Source organism: Nelumbo nucifera, chromosome 1 (genome assembly GCF_055504915.1).
Source record: "Nelumbo nucifera cultivar China Antique chromosome 1, China Antique-T2T, whole genome shotgun sequence".
NCBI lineage: Eukaryota > Viridiplantae > Streptophyta > Magnoliopsida > Proteales > Nelumbonaceae > Nelumbo > Nelumbo nucifera.
Genome location: NC_142649.1, coordinates 99,339,192 through 99,345,236, shown reverse-complemented (window position 1 = coordinate 99,345,236; position 6,045 = coordinate 99,339,192). Strand labels below are relative to the sequence as shown.

The following is a 6,045-nucleotide window of genomic DNA, read 5'->3' as shown; positions in this document are numbered from 1 at the left end:
GCAAAACCCGACCCTGCCTTTTTACCATTTCAGATTTTTTTTTGTCTTTCACCTATTTTTATTCAAATAGGGGTTTGGGCGGGGCATTTAAAGTAGGTTGTGTTGTGCTTGCACAACATGATTTTGCAAGCTACCCATGCTATAGCGGGTTGTGTTGTGCCAACATGTGGGCTTGGGTGGGCCGTGCTTGCCTAACTTGAAACCCTTCATAGGTCAGGCCCATGCTAGGTCGGGTCCTGTTGTGGGTTAGGCTGTGAGAGACACATTTAAAAAAATGATGAAAATTTTAAAATAAATTAGCAAATTAACAAAAAATGAAAAAAAAAATTAATTTTATTCTATATGAATTTTGATGTATACAATTATTTATATATAAAATAATAAAATTAAATTAGAAGAATACAATACAATTGGAATTAAATAGTTTAATAAAGTTGAAAATAAAAATTAATAAGAATTGCCCAATTGCTACAGTAACGTCCCAGGCCTAGCATGGCCCATATCATGTCGAGCTATGCTGGCCCACGGGATGAGTATTTGAACTTCAGGCTGCATTTGGATGTGATGTAAATCAAGAACAGATGTAAATTTTACACCGGTTTGGTTTTGTATGTATTTGGAAAGAGGGTGTAATTATTATCGACATAAAACTACACTCTGGTTCAGTTTTGTATGCGTTTGGTTGGGGTAGCTTGTCTCAGCCGCCAGGGTGAGACCCTAGGCACATGCATTATAGGATTCATTGAATCTTTGAACCGAACCAGATTTCCAGTATTGCCCTGGACCTTGAAGATTAATGGGCAAAACTGGAAAGTTACACCTGACCCTAGACTCAATTATGATATTGCACTAGGTGTCGGATTGGGTTGTCTTTGATGTTCCAATCAGTGAGATCCTTAGTGGGAGTCAAAACCTGGGTATGTTGGGACAGTCTGAGAATTCATCTGAGTGGGTATGCTCCAATTCGGTTTTGAAAACATTGATTCTTTATACCTTCATAAAGTTGAGTGTTCTTCTCATTACACTCTTCATTATTTTTCACTAGGAAATTGTTCCATTTTCTAGAAAATAAACACAAATCAACTAATATACCAATATATTCCAATCTTTTTTTTTAATTGCAACTTGTGGTTATATTACTCTGTTTCTATTATTATTTTCTAATAAAACCAAGCATAACCTAATGCAAAGAAAGTACTAAAAAGCAAGGAAGAACCTTTTTCATAAGAAAAATATTTTCTTAGGAGGTAAGGCTTCATTTATATGGTATGAATTCTCATAATTTAAGCATGTGGAGGCTCGGCAAATAAAGGCCATTAATTAATTTTTAGGTACAAGTTAAAGACTAAAAAATTATTATTTACAAAGATGAAAGAAAATTATATATTAGAGAAAGGTTATGGAAATAAGTGAAGCAATTCTACATAATCCTTTAGCTTCATGGTAGTGGTTGATAATAAATTGGACCTCCGATTTAAAACGGCAAATTATGAAATGGTGGGGCAAAATATGAGCCTTTTATTTTACAGTAAATCAGCTTCCTTATTTCCAATAAAACATACGGTAAAACTAAATAGACTAAATAAACTTAAAAGAAGTTATCTTCACTTTTAGAATTTCCTTCAAACAGAGTTGTAGAGAGTTGTGTAGCAAATTATCAAAATGGAGATGGATATTATCGGTCAGTCTATTAGAATAGTACCGTGGATGGTATAATTCAATTAAAATTTTCAAGTTTCTGCACATAATACATTTTAATGGATATTATTGGTTTGTCTATTAAAACAATACCATGGACTTATCACTACATTCAAATATTTAAATTTCCTGCACATAGTACATCTTAAGTAAAAGTAGATAGCAAAATGTTTAAGTAGTGCTATGGCGTTGCCTAAAGTGAAATTGGTATCAGGTTTTTCCAGAATCTTACAAAACTCAAATTAAAAACATCAAATGTATTGAGAGATCATCAATAGGTGTATCGAGTCTTAGTCTATCCTGCAAGAGTTTCAATAGGGGTGATCATGGAACGAGCCCGGGCTTCGCGCTAATGATAAGTGCCTTAACCTTGGCCTTGGTCCAACCCGGCCCGCACCCTGGGCCTAGTTTGAAAGCCCATGCCCATGCCCATGGCCAGGCCATGCTTATGTTTCTTGCTACGTAACTTTAAAATTTTGAACATGTGTGACTCGGTCACACGTGAAAATAGGGGTAAAACTGTAACTAACTATTTATCATAACCTCCTTCGGTGAAAAGTCGGTAACCCCCTCTCTCTCTTCTTCTTTTCTTCTTACAACATCAATACAGTTCAAAGCATTCGCTTTGAACAAGTGTAGATTATCGTATTTCCGATGTTAGGAAGTTGTTACTCCGACGTGATCTCGTGTTTCCTTTGTTCTTCTCACTAATGATTATTGCTTGTGAAACTCTAACAACTATTGCTAGTGGCTGGTGGTATTTAGAAAATATTGACAACTATGCTGGAGAAAACCACTCTAGTTATCATTGTTGGACAAAACTACTCTAGGAAAAGAAGAAACAAAACAACTCTGAGAAAGAAAAAACAAAAAGAAGAAATAGGTAATTCTAAATGCTTTACTCTTTTTTAGAATCTGGAAAATTCTTAGAATTCATTCTTTTCAAGATGAATTCTAATAATGAAAAATGGGAGAATTGAAGCGCAAACGGGCCTTATTTCCTAAAAAAAAATAAAAAAAAAGCTTAATATTGACATTCCACAACATTAAACAATTTACTCAGTTAAAAACACTCTCCAAAACAATATATTTGTTAGTGGGAAGAGTCTTTCAAGATTAAAAACTATCCAAAACAATATATATATTGCGTTAAAGTAAAACATATAATGACGCCCTGTCACCACTAGACCTATTCATGGGCCAGGCCGGGCTTTTGCTCTTCATCAACAGAATTTTTTTCAGGCCCGAGCCCGAGCTCGAGCCCGGCCTGACCAACGGGCCTATAACATGGGCCCGAGCCCAGCCCTCATAAAAAGCCCGAAGCCCGACCTAACAACTTGTACAAACTACAGAGTAACAGAGGCTGAAATGCATGACTTGTACAAAGTTGAGAAGTGCAAGACTCACCGCCGGAGAGAGGGACACTTGAGTTCATTAGTAGCGTGGTTGGCGTCGGTGCCTGAGTTCGCCGGTTCCTGAGAATGTGTGATAGTGCAAGTGAGAATGAGAACTGTGAAAGAGACAAGAGAGAGAAAAAGAGGACTGGTGGCATGCGCGCGTGCTGACTGCTGTCCGCAAGAGTACGGAGTTGTGCAAGTAATATAGTAAGGAGTACATAATCGTTCCCATGAGGAATGAATTATTTAGCCACCTATTAATTTCTTCTCAACTTGTTTAAAGAAATAATCAATTGGGTTGCGAATTAAGGAATTTAGACTAGCACTACTGATTAAGGAAATTAAATGACAAAAACAAGAACTTGAACGAAATCAATAACAAAGTTGCTAGGGATTAGTCCTATCACGATCATCAAGATTCAATACTAATAAAATCTCACGAGAGCTGTTATATTCCAAGGTGTTTCCTAAAAGCACTAGTCAATCTTTCTCAAGAGTCGATTAGCTAAACCTATGTTTAATTAAATGGAATTACAATCAAGGAATTCTCATTCTCTCAATTGAAATCATCATTGCATAAACATAAGTTGTTAATACATCTATAAGGAAATCATACCAACAAATGATATCTCTACCTAATTATTGGTCGAACAAGTGTTATTAGTTCCACCTCGATTATCATCTCTCGATGCATAATCTTGATTAAAGAACGAATCATTGGTGATCAATCAATGATAAGTAATCAGCACAAATAACACAATATAGCAAAACCTCATCGGTTTTACTAAGGACTGAAAATCAATGCATGATCAAGTATTAATCCCTAACAATAAAAACCTAGCCCCTCATGATTTAATTAAGAACAAGAAAAATACCCTAATTACTTTCGGATCAAACCACTCTTGATGATAAGAAGAGTCACTGCATACAAGAATTGAGATAGCCGGTTCAGCAATCAAATCTTTAAGCTATTCGACTGAGGTGAAGTCAGTCTTGGAATGGCGAAACCCTAATTTATGAGCAACCTCTCTCGAGTGCAGCCCACCCTATCTCTGAATGAAAAATCCTATATTTCTATCAGAATTTTACTCACCAAAGATGCATTAAGAACAAGAATTCGCAGGTCATCAATTCAGGTATGAATGATTCCCAACCGAACCATGCAACTTATCTCTAAGGTGCATTCAGTCCATTTCTCGATTAGATGATCTAATTACCTATTTCTTTCTCAAGCAGTTCAAATAATCACAGATGCAAGAACAATTTGGCCAAGATTGTTCTATAAATCGAAACCCTAATCAAGAATCCTAAGAACAAAACATACTCAATCGGATCTGCCTAAGTTTAATTACAAATCAGGATTAAAGCTCATCATGGTTCGCATAAAAAGGAAGAAAGAAAAAGATTCAATAGACAAACCTCAAAACCCTAATTGAATATAGGTTACCAAACTGCAGAACCAAAGAGGAAGACACTTAAGATCTTTGCGTCAGTCTTCGATCTCCTTGTTGCGATTCTCCTACAGTCCGCATTCAGCAACCTCCTCCTCTCCCTAGCAGCCTTCTTCTTCAATTTTCTTTTAGGGTTTTGAACCCTTATCTCCTCTTTTTCTCCTCTTTTTATATCCTTTCTTAAGATAAAACCCTGTTCTTGTGTAAGTGGGAGAGTGGTGAATTCCCGAATGAAAACTTGCAGGCTAAGGAATTGCTCCAGCACGTCAGTAGTCCGGTTGCAGATAATTAGGTCCCGATTTTGACCTCGATTCAGTCCATATCTATTACAACTCAAAACATGAAAGTTATATAACGTTTCCTCTTCTTTCCAACGCATCTTGAACCATATCAATCGGAGTCCGGATGGGAGAGTTGTTCCCAAATTACCACGCGGCGCCGAAATTGTCTAAAATTACCCGTTTAGCCTTGTTTTCCTTATCTTTAATGTCCTATATTCCTCCTAGACAATTGGGTTGGAGGGTTTTCATTTGATAAGGATAGAAGGAACGTTTTTAGAAACCACAAAATAAAGGAGAAAAGGAATGACAATGAAATTGTGTCTAATATTGAACAAAACATTTATAACCCTCATCCCAAAAAATGTAAATAATTATAGGCCCATAAGTTTATGCAATGTCATCTATGAAATTATTTCAAAAATCCTTATTAACAGAATTAAGCCTTTTTTGGATAATATTATATCTCCCTATTAAAGTGCCTTTGTGCCAAATAAGAAGATTAATGACAACATTCTTATCGCTCATGAAATGTTGCAATAAATGAAAAAGAAGAAAAGGAAAACTGGTATGCTTGCATGCAAATTTGACATAGAAAAAGCATATGATAGACTAGAATGGGAATTCATTGAGAAAGTCTTGAGAAATTTTGGATTTCATGAGAAATGGATTAGCTGGGTTATGGAATGTATAAAGAAGGTGTATCATATCAAATTTTAATAAATGGAACCCCCTCGAAGGAATTTGCCCCTTCTAGAGGGATCAGACAGGGAGATCCTCTTTCTCCCTATATTTTTGTTTTTTGCACTGAAGTGTTAGCAAAGAAGCTTGAAAAAAATTCTCTAGGTAAGAAAATTTCAATTGGTTGTAAGGTTGCCAAAGGAAGTCCAAAAATACCAATTTTATAGTTTGCAGATGATTGCTGCTTAATATTCATTGAAACCTCAATTACCATATGTTTGAAAATAAAAGACATTCTCACTAAATTTGTTGCGGCTTCTAGCTAGTGCCCAAACTTTTCAAAATCTACACTCCAATTTTCGAAAAATACACCAATTAGATTCTAAAAAATTTTAGAAAAAATTTTGAGGATCCAAATCCAAGCAAAGTCTGATATTTATTTGGGAGCCCCCATAAAAAATAGTAGAGTTTCAAAGGACACATTCTTGAATCTCAAGGAAAGGGTAAATAACAAACTGGCAAGTTGGAAAAAAAATAACA

At 35.6% G+C, this 6,045-nt stretch overlaps 1 protein-coding gene across 8 annotated transcripts in view; it reads right to left on the bottom strand.

Moving 5' to 3' along the window:
- LOC109114253 (DNA mismatch repair protein MSH4-like) overlaps positions 1 to 6,045 on the bottom strand; it is a 103,732-nt gene that overhangs the window by 21,392 nt on the left and 76,295 nt on the right. The window lies entirely within an intron of this gene.